We start from the raw sequence: 19,966 nt of genomic DNA, 5'->3' as shown, positions 1-19,966 counted from the left end.
CTCTTTGTTCTCCTCCCCATGCCAATAACCAAGGCCCATCCAAGCCCCTCCTGCTGTGGCCAGAGTCATGCACTCTTAGTTGCGCACCCAGAGTTTTCTCCCCTGTTACAGTTCAGCAACCACAGAGGTTCTGCCCACTCCCTAAGATTTCTTGAAAAAAGTAATTTGACTTCAGGTTTTTAGGAATTAGTTCACTAAATACTTAAATTATAGTGTTTTCTTTGAATCAAATAAAACCTTTCAAGCACATATTTTTATATATCAAATCAACTGGTTTTCTAAAGATTTCTCATAGTTTTTACTTGTAACCTCTTGTGTTTGCCAGTCTTCACTTACCCCCAAGTGTTTGTTCCCCTTTGGTCCGTGGCCCGGTTCAGGTCCTGCTGACTGCCCCAGATGTCATGACCACAAAAATGATCATGCTAGACACAATTGACAGTACACGCTGCAAGAGATGAGGCTAACCATAGGTGCAGGATAGCACTGAGCACTTCTCGCAGAGTCCTTTTATTGAGAAGGTACATAATGGGTGGAAAGATTACTAAGCAAAGACATGCAGGGGAAATGATCTCATAGGTGCAAAAAAAAGTATGTACTCAAGGAAATACTCTTCAAGGGTGGTAAGGGAAATGATCTTCAAAAATACTACATGCAATTTTTCTCCACTAATCCTTCAAGGAACTGCCATAAAATGCTTAATGTTTAACATTAACCTTCCTACTACAGGCCTGAATTTTGCTCCTCCAGAATTACTGAGTTACTTGTTGGCTTGCCGTCCAGGTCACAAGAGATTTCCAGGCTTGCCAGGAGAATGTCTTGTTCTCAGTAATTCCTCAGATGAATTATGATATTGGTGGCTGTTGTAGTAAGTATGATGTTTAATCCTCTAAGTTTCACCAGAAAGGTTCTTTGCCAGGTATCTATATATCTGACTTATTTTTGTCATCAAGTTTTGATTCAAATTTCACCTTTTCTAAGATAACTTTTCAACAATCTGATGTTTAATAATCATACTTAAGAGAAAGAAAAAAGTATATATTTGAAATAATAATAATGAAGGTGTATTTTCGTGTTTGTAGTATATAATCAGAATTTACTAAAAAGAAAATCCATAAACGTATATGTGCTTTTCCTATCAAAGAGAAACTAAAAAAAAAATGTGGTCAAATTGTTTAAATTATAAAATGAACAGAACCAGTCCAAAGAAACTGTAGAACATGAAAATGGTAAGATTAATAGTTAATTGTATTTAGAAAACATGTGATTACCATATTTAAGTAAATCCTGCTAAATAAAATAATAAAAATCAGTGAGAAAGAGAATGAAATTATACATTACTAGAAATAAAAAGGGATGTTTTGAAAATATGAATGATATTTTTAAAATATTAACAAATGTTATCTATTTTTATGTGCATCTTATAAATACAAAATTTTATTTTGGGGATACTAAGATAATGTAACTATCCAGGATTGTGCAGACCAAACCTTGACCTATAGACAGCTGCTATAGGATGTGACTCAGAGGGTGTCTCAAAATATTAATCCTACATCTACTATGATGTGTGAAAACAATTCCCAGAACCACTTGTTTTCATTGAGTTGCTACAGGTCTTTGTTAAAACAAAACCAAAATTCTTTCTCTCTGGCTTCTAGATGGCTTTGGTAATGTTTCCTTTGTATAGCTATTTCTTTCTAGGATGGTTTAGTTTTCCCTATAAACTGTTCTAAATTTCTCTTGTGCCTCTCACTTTTTATCCATATGTGATTTGTCTCTTAAGAGGTTTTAAATTTTTGTTTGATCTATTTTTTTCTCTTTACTCAGGAAATGACAATAGAAAAAGCTGCCACTGTTAGTCTGTAATATGTTCTGGTCATTTAATACCTATAAAAGTAACCTTTACTTCCATGAAGTTCCCCAAGAACATGTGAGAAACCTTTATTTTGGCCCTATTCTCATTCTAAGCTCTTCCCTTTTCTTACTACCTATAGGAAATTTAGTCCTTTAAACCAGCATACAGGGTCCATGTTCCCAAACGTGTCTCTTTGAAGTATAAGGCAATTACAACTCATCAAGCAAATTTTACTGAGTTTTTTAGTTGTCTACAGCTGCTCAACAAATTAACACAATTTGCCAAGTTAAAATAATATATGTTCATTATTCCATACTTTCAGTAGGTTGGATTTCCAGGAAGCATGTGACTGGATTCCATGTGCATTCTTTGACTCTCCGACTTTTTCTACAGAAAGCCAAGGAAGCCTCTGCTTTTAAAGGGATCGTGTGATTAGGTTAGGCCAATATGGATAATCTCCCTTTTCATTAACTCAAAAGTCAACTGAACTTTAATTACATGTTCACAATTCCTTTGTCATGTGCTACAATGTAGTCAGGGACTTAACTCTGAGGAAAAAAAATTATTTGGACAATTCAAGAATTCTGCCTACTTTACTAATTAACTTAATTATTACAGTTTAGTTATGAAAAATTCATAGAAATAATGTTTTGGGCATATATATGCAGAAAAAATAAAATTCACTAGCAAAAGAACAAGGAATGTGAAAGAATGTTGTATATAGGCTATAAATTACAATTTAAAAGTAAACAAATCCTTAACAGTAATAAATGAAGTAGGGATTGACATTTATACTGCAGTGTATGGAGTTTGTATACTCTGTGGAGTTGCAAATATTGTACTAAATTCTTGATATGCAAAATTTTTCATGTTGTATATTTTATGGCACAAGTCAATACTACTTTATTAAAATCCAGTCATTTTATAAACAGAGAGTCATTTCACTGAAGATTATGACATGTTGGCCAGCTGTGGAAGTTCTATTACGGTAGTTGTTGACGTACAATGACCACCTAATTGACCTAATTTTAGTAGACTAGACATGCACCACATGTTCTCAATAGAAGTTCCTTATGTTGACTACCTGCATATGGTGGCCAGTTTGTTAGAAGTCCTGTGGGTGGTCAGCTTAAAGAGGTCCTACTATATTCATTTCAATCATCTCAAAACAAATGAAATAGAACATATAAATTAAGAATATGTAAATGCATTAATTTGTTATTACTTATCATATATTTTATCTAGAGCTATGAGTTAGAACTAAAATAAACCAGCCTTTCTTTCTGCTTCCATCAGTAGCCATTATAGATTAGAATCTTGGAGAGTTTATTACTGTTTACTTCATATTTGCACTATATTTGAATGTCTTCAGCTATAAGATTATGGGAATTTAATAGGTAATTTCAGTCTTGCATCTTTTCAAAAGGAAATAATATTGAAAGTGGTAGATTATTCAGATTACAGGAAATAATTCCTGGCTTGACTAAATCATATGTAGAATAATGTTCTCAATTCTTGATACAATATTTTAAGAGAGGCTTCCATATGATAGACTGTAGTCATGAAAAAGTTAAAAGAGTGAAGAATATTCTTACAATCAAATAAGAAAACTGAAAGGGTCAGAAAGAATTAACATGCAGATGAACTTCAAAAGACTACTGTCTGGGCGGCGCCTGTGGCTCAGTCGGTAAGGCGCCGGCCCCATATACCAAGGGTGGCGGGTTCAAACTCGGCCCCGGCTGAACTGCAACCAAAAAATAGCTGGGCATTGTGGCGGGCGCCTGTAATCCCAGCTACTCGGGAGGCTGAGGCAAGAGAATCGCTTAAGCCCAGGAGTTGGAGGTTGCTGTGAGCTGTGTGACACCATGGCACTCTACCAAGGGCCATAAAGTGAGACTCTGTCTCTACAAAAAAACAAACAAAAAAAAGACTACTGTCTATAAGAATCGCTAAGAATGTGTGCAGAAAGACTGTATGAATTCTGTGTTGATAACAAGAATAGAGTTGGGACAAAGTTTCAGGCACAAACATTACATTTCATTATAAATATGATTTATCTAAAAGTTGGGCTACTTAAAGAAATGATATCCTGTTCTGGATTGTGATCAAGCATAAGTTGGATGATTTTCTATAGAAACATTCTCTTAGTATTTAGACTATTTTAAGTAGGTGGAGTTGGTAATTCCCAAGGATATTTTAACTCTAAAATTCTCTGAAACAAGTGGTATATTGCCAAGAGATGGTAGTAATATGGAAGATAAATTCTTCAATATGTTTTCCCACAAGAAGACAGCAGAGCCAAATCCTACCCACTCTATTTTTACATTTTATCGTTTGTCTAATTTAGACTTTTTGAGTGAATATTGAATGTGGAATGGTCCTAAACTAGTAAAGTAACATTGATCTAGGGAATATTCTATTCTTAGTAATGTTCAATGCATAAGTGGAAGAAAGGGCAGGCCATATTTTATTCAGAGGTCTTTAGACAAAAATAGCACAAAGCTTACTTGAGTACAAGTGATAAAAATGTTAAAATGGATAAGAATGAATTATTAATCTGCCCATTTTAATGAGCTCCAAACACTTGTCTCTTTTATCTTATTATTGTGTGTCAGTAGGCTTTGTTGGTGTTACTCATGACTCATTGGGAAATAACAAGGTTTCCTTTTCTTAAGAATTATCATAGATATGTATTATATAAGTGATATATATTATGTACAAAATAATTTTTTGATATGTGTCTACATTATTAAGACTAAATGAAGCTAATTAAACATGCCTATTACCTCACATACTTAACATGTGTTGTGGTGAAAACATTTAAAATCTCTTGTAGCAATTTTCAAGTATTACTAATTATAGTCATTAACTATAGTCACCATGCTGTACAGTGACTGATCTGATCTTCAGATCATTATGCCATCTCAAGGTTATTATGCTATCTAACTACACTGTGTATCCCTTAAGCAATATATCCCCGTCCTCTTCACCCTCCCAGCCATTGGTAACTATCATACTACTTTGTTTCTCTGAGTTCTAATTTTTTAGGTTCCACAAATAAGTGAGATTACACAGCAATTGTCTGTCTGTGGTTGGCTTATTTCACTTATAAGGTTTTCCAGATTCATCTGTGATAGGGTTTCCTTCATTTTTAAGGCCACAGTAATATTCCATTTTGTATATACACCACATTTTCTTTATCCATGTATGCACTGATGGACACTAAGGTTACTTCCAAATCTTGGCTTTCATGAAAAATGCTACCAGGAATATGAGAGTACAGATCTCTCTTTACACACTAGTTCATTTTCTTTGGATATACACTTAAAAGTAGAATTGCTGGATCATATGGAAGGTTCCTTTTTAATATTTTAAAGACTCTCTATACCGTTTCCATAAGGGCTGTTCTACTTTACATTCCTACCAGCAGTGTAAAAATGATTCCTTTTCTCTACATCCCCTCCAACACTTATCTATCCAGTTCTTCCAACACTATTTTGAAGAAACTTTCTTCCCTTGTGGTTTAGAAGCTTTGTCAAAGATTACTTAATCATAAATGTTCAGATTTATTTCTTAACTCTTTATTCTCTTCCACTGGTCCATATGTCTGTTTTTATGACATTACCATGCTGTTTTGAATTCTGAAGCTTTGTAATACATTTTGAAGTCAGGTAATGTGATATTTCCAGCTTTGTTCTTTTGCTCAAGGTTTTTTCACTATTGGGATTTTTTTTTTGGTATGTTTCTATATAAATTTTAGAATAATTTTCTAATTTTGAAAATTGTCATTGGAATTTTGATAGGGACAACATTGAATCTATAGATTGTTTTCAGTAATTTCAAGATTTTAACAATAATTCGGATGCATGAACAGGATATTTTTCATTTATTTGTGTTTTTTTCAATTTTTATTAATATTTTATAGGTTTCAGCATACATATATTTCAACTCTCTGCAACCATAGATAATTTAACAACTTCCTTGTAAATCTAAGTGCCTTCATTTCTTATTCTTATTCTTACCTAATTTCACTGGCTAAGACTTCTAGGACTAGTTATATAGAAGTGGTTAGAGTGGGCATCTTTGCTTTATTCTTGATCTTAGAGAAAATATTGTTTGATTTTTAACACTGAGTATGATGTTAGCTGGGGGCCGGTGATATATGGCCTTCATTGTGTTGAAATACACTCCTTTTATACTTATTTGTTGAGTAGAGTGCTGAGTGCTATGGCATCATAGCTCACAATAACCTCAGTTTCCTTTAGCATTTCTAGTAAAACAGGTCTAGGGGTGATGAACTTCCTCAACTTTTGTTTGTTTGGATAAGTCAGTGTATCTCCTTCATTTCTGAAAGACAGCTTTGGCAGGTAAAGTATTCTTGGTTGTATTTTTTTCTTTCAATACTTTGTACATATAATCCACTTCTTTTTAGTTCTTCAAAGTTCTAATAATAAAAAATGCACTGATAATCTTGTGTGGGTTCCATAACTGCAAAGATCTTTTTTCTCTTGCTGCTTTTAGGATTGTTTCAGGGGTCCTCAAACTTTTTAAATAGGGGGCCAATTCACTGTCCCTCAGACTGTTGGAAGGCCGCACTACAGTTTAAAAAAAAAAAGACTATGAACAAATTCCTATGCACACTGCACATACCTTATTTTGAGGTAAAAAAAAAAAAACAAAATGGGAACAAATGCAATCACACTGCCATGTGGCTCGTGGGCCTCAGTTTGAGGACCCCTGTTTGATAGTAGTATCATAGCATATCATGGTATAGTTTTGAGAGGTTGAATCTATTTGGGAATTTTTGAGCTTTCTGTACTTGATTATTTCTTTCCCCAGGTTGGAAGTTTTCAGTAACTGTTTCTTTAAATATACTTTTGTTCCCTTTATAGCTCTCTTCTTCCCTAATATCTTTTGAAGCAATATTATTTCTCTCAATTCTATTACACAAATTCTGCAGGCTTCCTTTAATTGTTGTCAACCATGAGTAACTAAAATTATGGACAAGGAAGGACTACTATTCAGACAGGACTTACCTTGCAATGATTTGACTTATGATTTTTAAAACTTACTGCATATTTATTAACTAAATAGAAGTAGGAGTATCTATACTTCTATAAGATAAAATAGATTTCAGGATAAAAACTGTAAAAGGAGACAAAGTCATAATAATAAAGGGATCAATTAAGCAAGACAATATAACAATTATAAATATATATGCCCCCAATATTGGAGCACCTAGATATATAAAGAAAATATTAATAACCCAATATTGTCATAACTGGAGACCTCAATACTCTAAGCATTAGACGATCATCCAGACAGAAAAGCAACCTGAACATGGACTTGTTCTGCTCTATAGGCCAAATGGATCTACTAGATATTTATAGAACATTTTATCCTACAGCTGCTAAATACACATTTGTGTGAGTGCATGGATGATTTTCAAGGATAGGCCATATGATAGGCCACACAATAAGTCTTAAAGAATTAAAAAAAAATTAAAATCAAATATTTTCCTTGTTCACAATGGAATAAAAATAAAATCAATAGCAACAGGAAATTTGGAAACTATGCAAGCACATGGAAATTAAACAGTATGCTCCTGAATGACCAGTGAGTCAATGAAGAAATAAAGGAAAAAAATTGAATTCCTGGAAACAAATGAAAATGGAAACACAACATGCAAAAACCTATAGCATACAGAAAAAGCAATACTAAGAGGAAAGTTTATAGTAATAAGTCCCTCCATACAAAAGTAGAAACCTTCACATAACAACCTATTTATGTTTCTTAAAAAAAAAGAACAACAGAAAAACAAGAGTAAACCAAACCAAAAATTAATATGAGTAAAGAAATAATCCAGATCAGAGCAGAAATAAATGCAGTTCATACTGAATGGGGAAAAACTGAAAGCCTTTCCTCTATGATCTGGAATATGACACGGATGTCCACTTTCACCATTGTTATTCAAATAATACTAGAATACAGCAAAGAGAAAGAAATGAAGTCAAATTACTCATCCTTATGGATTAGAAGAATTGCTAATGTCAAAATGTCTACACAACTCAAGGAAACCCACAGATTCAAACACAACACTGTGCTTTGTCTATGGAGAATCCTGTTCTACTGATAGTATGCCCCCTAGTCTCTGCAGATGCCATTGGGACCAGCAAGATTATCTCTCCCTTGATTGACAAATAATTCAATGTCTTAGGGATTGTCAAGCTATAAGACTAGCTCTTACTTTGATCTTCCCTAAGGTCTGTGCTGGAAGAAGGTGATTGTGATTATTGGGCCTACCTCATCTATTAGCAAGGTCCTTCCCACCCATCTCTAACTCTGCTTTGAGAAACAAAAACAAAGAAAGAAGGCTAATGGAAGGAAAACTTGTTATCCTGAACTGGTATGTGTGTTCTTTAAGGTTCCAATCAATAATAATTAAGAACATAATAATAAACAGACATTAAACTTGAGTGACAGTTTTAGATCCAATATACTTTACTAACGGCAATATTCTAAGAAATATCTTATGGCTATATGATTAATGATAGCTAGCCATAAGGCTCACTGAGATATCGAGCAGGGAAAACATTCTGCATGACCTATCAGTATTACATAATCTAGGCCTGCAATTTTCAACCCTATCCCATTGAGTTTCCGGAAGACAGAAGACAATACTACCTTAGCACAGATGCACCTCACAAATCTTACAACAAAATTTACCCTTATAAGAATAGGTTAAACTCCCTTTATAAGACAAAATAAAGCAAAAACACACAGTTGGTAACTGATCTGGACTGCTTAAAAGTATGAGAAAGGCAGAGGAGTCCTCCAAACTCTGAGAAGGTTCTCTGAAAGGAGACCCTCCTCAAATGGTGATCAGACCCATGACTGTACTTGGCCCAGGCATTGGGAGTCCTACTTGGGCATCAGAAAGTGTCTAAGACTTATCTTTGATGTAAATCAAACCAAAAGAAAAAGTCATCTTTGGGAAACTGATTAATGAGAACCATCTAAAACCTTGAAACGCTGCATATGATCAGATTTATGTCCTTAAAAGACGGCTCAGATGTTAAGTTAAAAACTTGGAAGAAATCATGAGTAGATATACAGAGAATACTTTGGAGACAGAGTTTTGATAGCTTTGATTAGAGAAGGAGAGAAGTGGACAAGGAGAGTACATATTTTACTTTGGATATTTTGAATTTGAAGTAGAAATGACAACACATAGCTGCTTAAATGAAGTTCCGAGGATAGTTTTGGACAGTGAATGTATTTACCAGTCATTAGAATCTGAATAACCTTATTTTTAAATGCCATAAATTCATTTTCAATACAAGTATTACAATAAGCAATTTCCCATTTCATATGAGCAACAATGAGCATAAAAGCATACCCACACAAACACAGAAGGTGACTTAGTCAATATAATTGATTTTTTAAAAACCCATTGACATAATCCTCTACTTCAATTGTTGTGTTAAGGAGGAAAAATGAAAAAATAATGTTGAAAAGATAATGCTAGTAAAGAATTGAGCTATCAAGAAAATAATTGTGATTTTTTAATTTAGAAGCACTGAACATTTTTTGTTTACTAGTTAAGGCAAAGAGAGCAAGGGAAATGCAGTCTGGTATGTATGGTTTTTTCTTAAAGGTATTCACTTTATCTTTAGTCAAATGTTTATCTATGTCATATTCACTATTGATTGGGAAGACATTTATATATATATGAAGTCAATGAGTCTGAAATATTAGGAAAATAATCTCTATGTAATTTTCTATCTTCCTTATTTTTTCAAAATGGGTGACTTAATTCCCCAATTCTGATTTTAGATGACATGTAAAAGAAAAAATCATTGAAATCTGATAGTTCATATTACCTTGAATTTAGAGAGTATTTCAAGATCATTGTATATGGTTGTACTGTATGAAGACCATCTTCTTTTATAGCCTTTAAAAACTATAATACTGGAAGAATAAATGATTAATTTATCTTTCCCCTAAACAATCTTCATGCTCTTTAAAAGTTGCTATCTGAAAACTATGATACAAAAGTCATCAAAGTATTTGTCTTCCCTGGATCAATCATTCGAATGTCGTAATACATGGACTGATTTGCAAATATGACTACCATCTTCTAGGATCCACTTCTCTACAAGTTATTGCAACATTAGCTGGCTAGGACTAAGGCATATTGCAGATGAAATAATTATATAATGAAATAAATGACTAGTAAATAATAAATTTTTAGTCATTTACTAAAATTAATGAAATTAATGAAATAAATGACTAATAAATTTTTACACACTAATCAATTATTAACTGGAATACAAACTCTTACCCCTCCTGTTTAAGTTAGGAAACTAATTCTTTAGAAGATAGTATATTATAAATCCAATTTTTTTTCAATTATTAAACACATATAAGAGCCATACTTGGAAATACATGGCCAAACAACCAAATTCATCAAAAATATATTGTGAAATTATATTTTATTCTATGTAAATACAATAAAATTTCAAATTATTTTGGTGTTTTTATTATTTATCAAGCAAAATGGTAGGTCAATTTTTGGCAAATATGGACAGTTAATTGGGATGCTGTCAATTCCTGACACAGTTGCTTCAAATGTGCTATACACCATGTGTCTGACACTCCAGGGTGAAAAGCAGGAAGGATCCATTGATGGTTCATACCAACAGTGCTGGATAGCCTAGTCAGGGGGACACACACACACACACACATCTATTTCTGCTTATTAAGTATTTTCATATAAAAGGTGGACTGGCATAAATGTACTTCCTTAGATGCATTCTGAAATCACACAAATATGGCCTAGGAAATTTATCAAGAGAAGATTGGTAGGAAGAGAAAATCAGGAAATGGGAACGTAGGTTTTGTCAGCATATATTTCGAACTGTCCAGAGCAGGAAGACATCCCTCTAGGCATTGTGACCATTGACAAGTGCTGAGTCTGGAAAATATCCTTCAAGACTACCTACTTTCTCACAAAAATTAACTCATGGTAGATAAAAGATATGAACATAAGGCATGAGACTATAAGAATCTGGAAGAAAACGTTGGAAAAATGCTTATAGATGTCAGCTTAGGGAAATAATTTACTCATTTGTCTTGTTCCTATGATTGTCATTGGCATCTTCCTCATAAATGGGGCCTTGATCAAGTTAAAAAGTTTGTGCCCAGCCAAGGACACAATAAAGCAAACAGTCAACCCGCAGAATAGGAAAAAATACTTACATGCTACACACCTGATAAAGGACTGATAATCAGAGTCTACAAAGAACTGAAGCAAATCAATAAGATCAAATAACTCCATTAAAACTTGACAAGAGATAGAGAGCACTACGTTTTCTAAAGAAGATAAACTAATCGCCAAAAAATACATGAAAAAAGTGCTCAACATCTCTAATCAGGGAAATGCAGATCAAAGCCCCAGTGAGATATCCCCTAACCACGCTGAGAATGGCTTACATCATAAAGTCTGAAAGCAACAGATAATGGCATGAATTTGTATAGAAAGGAATACTCAAGCCCTGTTGGTGGGACTGCACACTCATTCAACCTCTATGCAAAATAGTATGGAAATTTCTCAAAGTACTAAAAGTAGACCCACGATTTGATTTTGCAATCTAAGATATTTTATAATAAAGATGCTTGTACTTGAATGTTCATAGCAGCGAAATTCACAATCCACAATCACAAGGACATGGAAACAACCTAAGTGCTCATAAATTCATGAATAAATTAATAAAATTTTGTAGTTGTATACTAATGGAATACTACTAAGCCATAAAAAATATGGTGACCTAGTATCTTTCATAACAACCTGAATGGAATTGGAGACCATTCTCCTAAATGAGGCATCACAAGAATGGAAAAACAAATACATATATTCAGTATGAAATCAGAACTAATTGATCAACATCTATGTGCTCCTATGGATGCAAAAACTAACAAAATTCAAATATGGGAGAGGGGAGAAAGTGAAAAGGTAAATTGCCACCCAGTGAGTACACCATGAGAAACATTTTATTTTAGAGCAAAATTATTAACTCCTGGGCCAGCCATTTAATTATCCATACTAATTCACTGATCCTGATTTACTATTAGGGGTGTGAAATTTTGGGCTTTGTTCTTTTTGTTTGTTTGTTTTGCTTCACTATTGCTGTTTAACAAATAACTTCTAAGGCATAGCTTTGGAGGCTTGAAACAGCAAACATCTGTTATCTTATGCATTTTCAGAGAGTCAGGATCTGGGAATGACTCAAGTGGGCATTCTGGCTCAGTATCTCTATTGACCTGGTAGTCAAGCTAACAGCTAGGATTGTGGTCAGATAGGACAGAAAGATGTGCTTCTAAAATCATTCATGCAGACTTTTGCAGGATTCCTTAAAAGGATTGATTATAACATGATAGCTCACTTCCCTGAGGTTGAGCTATCTGAGAGGAAAAACCTTTGAGTATCCTGAAGAAGGAAGATACAGTGCTGGACATCTCAGAAGTGACCTACCATCACATCTACTGTATCAAATTGGTCACACAGACCAAACCTAGCACAACGTGGGAGGAGGTAACACAAAGGAGTAAAATACCAGGAAATGTGGGTTATTGGGAGCCATCTTGGAAGCTGAGTAACATGAGTTGAATTAGATTTTCAATATCAGGAAGCCTGAAAGTCTAATTTAAATACTTTATGATAGATAAACATAAATTTTTTTTATTTTAAAACTGAAAAGGACTGTGAATATGTTATCAGATTTAGAGGAAAGAGAAGACAAAGCCTTATATTTAATCCAAATAACAGTTGTGTATTTTCATCATTTACTTTTATCTGTGCCTTATTTAAGTGTTGCTTGGTCCAAGAATTCTAGACACATTTATCTTGAAAAGCCACTTTTGCACTATTGCATTTGATGACCTCTTATTTGTCTGAATAGCTTACTATTCTCTTTTAAATTGATGTATTAAGTATATGTGTATACACACATGTATGTATATGAGATCAGACAATGAAGTTTGTGAGCTTAACATAAAACAAGTGCTACACACATCAAAAGAATATCACTATGGTCAACCTTCAACAATCTCTAATTTGGATGATAGCATATAAAACAGTAATATTATTATTAGTAAGACCCTACCCCACACATTAACACAAACCTAGCTGTGAGAGTGAGACACTAATATACCAAGGTTATAAAAACGTACACCAAGCTCACTTCAGGCTGAGCTATCTGAGAGGAAAAACCTTACAGCATCCTGAAGACACATTGCTTGACATAATCTGTGTTGCTGCCAATGTACATTCATGGTAGCAAGTTCACAAACTTAATTGTCAGACCTTACATATAAAAGATTAAAAAGATGTATGTACATATACATATTTATAAAAGATTTGAATTATTCTGAATCTTTCAGAAGTATGGGTCCAAGTTTAAAATTGAGCTTGCATTTATTACATACATTTATTTTAGGGTTTAATAGTCAGTTTATTTTGTTGCACTTTATGGAGTTTTTAGATATTTTTCTGGGTTTTATTGGTGTGACTTGGATATTTTTATAAACTGACAAAAAATACTTTTAGAAAGCATTCAGGGGAGATAGAGAATATATATACAGTAAGATTTCATAACAGCACAGTGTTAAATCTGTAATGTAATTCAAGTTCTGATTATTTTTAATAGAAATAAATATCAAGTAAATTAAGGAACATTTTTAAATTAGAAGATACAATTACATTCAAAGTATTTCACCTAAAGGAACAGAAGTCTTAATTTTTTCAAAATTGACTGTTAATTAGAATGGTTCTACTTTTTAACTCTAATAACTAGAATATTTTAGCATTGGATTTCTAGCAAAAGAAAGCAAAAATAATTTAGTAAAATACTTGACTAAGCCATTTTAAAACACATTTTGGAGCCTATTTCCTCTTGCAGCCTTTTCAAACTTGTGGTAAATGTTCAATCCTGTGTACTATTTTATAGCTGAAATCTATGAAACCAGCAATCTTAGAAGATTTCAAATATGGACAGCAAATATCAGTATTTTGCTATGTAAAATCATGGAATAAAGCACAAAAAAGTTATTTAAACTGCACATAAAACACCATGTTAGTGTTAAATTGCAAATGTTACCTAAAAATTATGCAGTCTACAAAAATAGTATGTAGTGTTTTTTAAAGGGATAATTATTTTTTATATATTAACTTGTATATATTAACGTTTTTACGTCTGTGTTTTAAATTTATCTATGGCAGCAGACATTTTAAATAAATGTTATATTTTTAAGGAAGAAAAATCTTTTGCATTCAACTTCATAACGACAGATTCTGTTTCCTGCCTCAGGAATATGGGAAGGGGGCCGTAATGTATGTTCTAAAAGTGAGGAGGGAACCAGTTCTCTCCTTTTGTAAACATAGACCCAGCATGTTCAAGGTCAAGTACACCTTGAGGGATAAAAGCCTTTTAAGGGTAGATGTAATCATCTTTCATTTTCTTCAAATGTGCAGTTCTAGCACATCATATAGGACTTGAAAATAGTGGTGAAAGTAGAATTGACCTTTAAATATGCCAAGCTGCTCAAGTTACAAGAAAATGTAAACAACCCACATCAAATATTTTAAAAGAAAATGTTATTTGGTAATTCCTATTCATTTATCTACATATTTTAAAACAATTCATCCTAGAAATAGATATTTATGTTGTAGTTTATGAAGCATATTTATGAGTGTTTCATAAAATTTTCAATAGTAATTTAATGTATATTGAGCAATTACTATGTGGTAGCCATTGCTTTAGTGCTTTGTATAAAGTAATCTTCTTAATCCTCACATCAATGCTGTTAGAGAGGACGAAGCAGAAACACTGAGAGTGTGGATGAATTACCTGGGCCACACTGTTACTCCTGGTGAAGCTGTGTTTTTAATTTAAAGAGACCCCCCCCCAAAAAAAAAAACAACAAAAATTTCAAAGAGACCAACTCCATGTACCATACTTCTACATTTTGCCACAAAACAGGATAAGAATAACAGGATTTTTGGTTACATTTCTATTCTCACTTAAAAAATAAGAAAAAAATAGGCTGTTAAATGGAAGAGTGCTGATTTTCATTCCAGTTTCCTGCCACCAAGTTCACTATAACAATTTTCCTTGGATCATAAGAGGCTCCTTTTGAGGGAAAGAATACATAGAAGTAATATAAAAGGAGTATGTCCAAGGTGCTACTAGATTTTAGCAGAGGAAGAATCATTCTGTGAGGTGGTGTTATTGGTATATCAATTTTTTTTGTTGTTTACTGTTCTTATCCCAGGGTCATTAAAGCTAAGACATTATGTTAATATTTTTAATCTATTCTCATGAAGTCTGTATATTTCATTCTGGACCTTGAGAAAAGACATTTGTTTAATTTGCTGTTTTCTTATTGCGTCTTTTTATTCTATGTCATAAGAAGCAAACTTCCTTTTGTTTTAATCCCAGACCATGTATTTTACCTTACGGTCAGCCAATTAATCAATTCAATATTTTCTTGATCTCTTGCACAGTCCACAATGAATTTTTGTATTAATTGAAGTTCTTTGTTTGCAAGACACAAGCAATGACACTTGATGTAAAATAAGCTAGAAATTATTTTATATTGAAAGCATTGGGATAATTAACTGTATCAAAGAAGAAAAAATGAGGGCCATACATCAAAAGGAGCAGCTCCAGAATCCAAGCAGCAACTGGCAGAGTAGTTTATCCTCTGACACTAGATGAATTTATGCCAATCATTCTCTGTTCTTATCATTTCGAAGGAGAAAAAGGTGATTGATCAAACTTAGGACAGCTCATTCCTTGGTCAAGGAAATACTAAGCTATTTACCAGTGAGCACAGTTCCACTAAGGTATCAGTCAATGAAGTAATTGCTAAAACAAACACTGAAATACTGTAACTAAAAACAAAAATTATGAATGTAAGGTATGTGAGCAAAGCAATGGTTGACATCTATTTTCAGTCAATAAAATTCCACTGGACCTTGAATATTAAGAGTTTCTGTGACCAAAAGTATTGAGCAACCAACATTTGAATTTTTAAAAAAGAAAAGGAAAAATATTAAGAAAATATTCTAAAATGTTAACTGCTTTTTCCTAAATGATGTGTCATGGTATTTACATTTAATCATGGCATTTACATTTTTTATGTTTTATAATGATTCTGCAATAAATGTATGTTATTTTTGTAATAGGTAAAAAGTATTTTTTAAGATCTATGAACTTTTATTCCTGCCCAAAACAGATAAACATAATTGGACTCATCCCTTCTGCCATAAACAGTAGGAAACTAGGGAAAATATATTCAGGAATTGGTCAATAGGTAATTTAGGACTATTCTTCTAAAAGATGACATGAAATTTTGAAATTAATTTAAAAATGTCCCAAGAATTCTGTTCAGGCTACTACATGGCTACAAAGGAGGAATATTCAACCCAAGTAGAGCATGATGATGCCACAGAGTTGAGAAAACAGAGGTGAGATTTGTGGGTAGAGGAACTGGCTAGAATTTATAGATTAAAGTACTGGTGATTAGAACGTCTGCATGTGCTCCATGATCTGTCTTCTCAGCGGATTCTACCTTGTCTATGCACCAGGATCATGAAGAAAGCAACCACTGCAGACATGAGATAAAGAAGTGCTCGCTTCGGCAGCACATATACTAAAATTGGAACGACATGAGATAAAGAAGATAACAGGACTCATGCAGTACAGAGTTGGGGGTTCTGACCTAGCAAGACCGAAAAGGTGTAACTAAAACAATTGATCGATATCCCAGAAAAGGCCCATTGTACACTAACTACCATGGTCTGCTAGGGGTATCTGATGGTGGACTGTGGCTGGCTGTGAATGCTTATCTGAGAGTTGGCTTAGACCACACGTTAAATACACAAACACTAACAAAAGCTGATGAGCAGGAAAAGGTCCATGAATAATTTGCATGATATTGCCCACTACAGATAATGTTTTCATAGCTAGCCCCAGGCTGCATTTGGAAGGAAGACAATTTAGTGCAGATTCCAACAAGGTAGTATCCAAAAAGTCCCAGCATTAGCTGGGTGTTGTGGCGGATGCCTGTAGTCCCAGCTGCTTGGGAGGCTGAGGCAAGAGAATCACTTAAGCCCAAGAGTTTGAGGTTGCTGTGAGCTGTGACTCCATAGCACACTACCAAGGGCAATGTAGTGAGATGCTATCTCAAAAAAAAAAATTCCAAGTATACGTTTTTAGTAATAAAAATTACAAAGCACAAGAAGATTCAGTAAAAGCATAAACTCATAATTAAGAAAGCACGAAGTATGGTGCATGAGGGAGACCAGCAAATTAAGACAAGAACAGGGGACTGGTTTTAGGGAGATTTCTGACACACAAGCCAGTAGCCCCTGTGCCTTTTCCTCATGATCCATAAAAATAGAAATGAATACTGATACATGCAGTAGTGTACATGGAACCACTATAGGGCCACCAGGCAATGTCCTAGAAAAAGTCCTGAAAATGTATTTCCAAGAACTCAGACTCGCCAGCCAGAGTAACCCAAAATTACCCTTGTGTCCTAAGGCAGTTATCCAACTGCATGTGCCTTGAGTATCTGTGTGCCAAAGCATTTCTTGGCCTGTTTCCTAACCTCCAACACGTTTTCCAAGTCCATATGATGAGCTCTTGTGCTATTTCTCTATTTGAATCTTAGTTTCTAGGGCCCTTTATTTGTCCTGAACTCTGACCCATTGCACAGATCTTGTTTAGTATTCTCCCTGTAAGCCTTGGTTTTCATCTCCAGTCACTAGCTAATGCCAAAAGCCTAAGACCACCTAAAATAATCAATTGCACTGTATCACAATGGCAACTGTGACACACCACATACTATTTTCACTGCATCTTAAGTTCCCACTACACTTTCTTAGGATATTGATAACTTGTTCCCTTTGGAGACTGATTTGGATTGTTGCTTATACAATAAGGAACCAACTCCCTCACCCAGCGTACAAGGTACCATATAAGATATCCATTCAATGTTTTACACAGAACTGTTCTTAATTCACGCAAGGTCCTGATCTATTAAATTCTAAGCCAAGGATTGACACATTTTTTTCTAAATATTTAGTCTTTTGGGATCATATGATATCTGTTGCAACTCAGTGTGTCATGGCAATGGGTAGTGGACAAGAACACTAAAGAAATAATTGTGGTTTTCCACTAACACCATATGTATAAAAGCCAACAGCAAGCTGGGTTTGGCTGTGTGTGGTTGTTCACCAGCCTCTCTCCTTCAATTAGCAGCAGGCATGTGACCTAATTTTGGCTACTTTTCTAGGTAGTTTGAACTGGGATGAAAAGAAAAGATGTAATTGATCTTTCATTGTCATTTAAACTCAAAAGTCATGTAAATGTGAATCCTAGGAAACTTTTTTTTTTTTTCAAGTATCACAATGTTGATAGATACAAGTATATAAAATCAGGGCATGAACATGACTTGATAAATTAAGTAGACTTCATTTCAATACTATAATAAGAGGGACCAATTCAAATTTTCACCATTTGTTTCACACCCACAAAAACCACTTCAAGGACGATCTCTCAAAACTGATCAGTTTTGTGCAAGTAAACCATGTTTCTTTTTAAAAAGACTTGTGCACTTGCCCAGGCTCAAGGATATTAAAATCTAGCACATAAAGCCCATTACTAGAGGTAGAAATACAGGCAATATACTATTACGGCAACAACCATCAAGTACAGTTAAGTTTTTCTGTAACAACCAAATGGATAATCAAATATTGCAACAACTCAAGTATTACTGAGCAAAGTGCATTTCTACAGTATTCAGTGTTGCTATTCAGTTTTCTAACTTAAAACAGCCTATAACTGGCAGCAAAGAAGGTCCTTGCAATAGACTGCCTCTGCTTGAGAACTTATGATGTAATTATTGCATGCTGCTAATATACTATCTAAACATTAAAGATACTCCTAAAATATTTGATGGTAGACTATGATTAAGACATTACACTACAAAAAAAACCTTATGCAGAAGGAAATCCTAACTGACGTGCTTCTGCTTTAAATATCATGAAAACATTACAGCGGAATGAATTTTCGCAGTGGTTAGGTCAAATGCAGTTACATCATAGCAATATCTCTCCCAAACTTCATGTAGATAAAGGATTTGTGAACATCTTAATGACTAGCTTCTTACAGTATATTTCTAGTGAAGTAAACCCACCCAGTGATGAAACAGATTCTTCCTCTGCTCCTTCCAAAGAACAGTTAGAGCAGGAAAACCAACTGCATCTTTCTTTCAAGCCAGTAATGCAGAAATTTCTTCATGATCATGTTGATCTGCAAGTCAGTGCCCTGTGTGCTCTTCAGGCGCACTGCTACAACAGCAACTTCCCAAAAGGCATGTTACTCCGCTTTTTTGTGCACTTCTATGATATGGAAATTATTGAAGAGGAACTTTCTTGGCTTGGAAAGAAGATACAACCCAAGAGTTTCCAGGGAAAGGCAAGGCTTTGTTCCAGGTGAATCAGTGGCTAACCTGGCTAGAAACTGCTGAAGAAGAAGAATCAGAGGAAGAAGCTGAGTAAAGAACCAGCCAACGCCTTAAATTGTCCTAGGAAACTCTTATGTAACATCTGCACATAAAATTCTGGTTTGTAGAAATGATGTCAAAAGCCTGGGTCTGACTTGTTCTCAGCAGTACTGACCTACTTAGCAAGGCTGGCACCGGGTACATGGTTAGTCACTGCACGATAGTGCGGTACACCTGCAGAAGGACTAGGCGTTATGAAATACTCTACTTAGCTATCACAGAGTAGATTAAAAAAATGAACTATATGTGATTTTTCATTATTGTATCCCAAACATTTATTCTGTGCTTATCACGTTCTAAAGACTGCTAGAGGCAGCAGATAAAGTGATGAACAAACAGTAAGACGTGGCTCTGGCTCATAAGCAGGTCACAGTGTAGGTAAAAAGCAGCCATTAAAAAAGCAATTTTGCAAAAACCACAGAAATTGTTTTCAGACTTGTACAGTGAATCACATAGGGTCTAAAACTTGCTTCTTAAAAG

The 19,966-nt window shown here is 34.2% G+C and overlaps 1 pseudogene; it reads left to right on the top strand.

Moving 5' to 3' along the window:
* The first annotated feature begins 18,963 nt into the window (after positions 1-18,963).
* LOC128584307 (eukaryotic translation initiation factor 4 gamma 2-like) lies at positions 18,964-19,500 on the top strand (annotated as a pseudogene).
* The last annotated feature ends 466 nt before the right edge of the window (positions 19,501-19,966 follow it).

This window comes from Nycticebus coucang, chromosome 4 (assembly GCF_027406575.1).
Source record: "Nycticebus coucang isolate mNycCou1 chromosome 4, mNycCou1.pri, whole genome shotgun sequence".
Taxonomy (NCBI): Eukaryota; Metazoa; Chordata; class Mammalia; order Primates; family Lorisidae; genus Nycticebus; species Nycticebus coucang.
The sequence above is the reverse complement of the archived record's forward strand: the minus strand, read 5'-3'. Positions and strand labels throughout refer to the sequence as shown.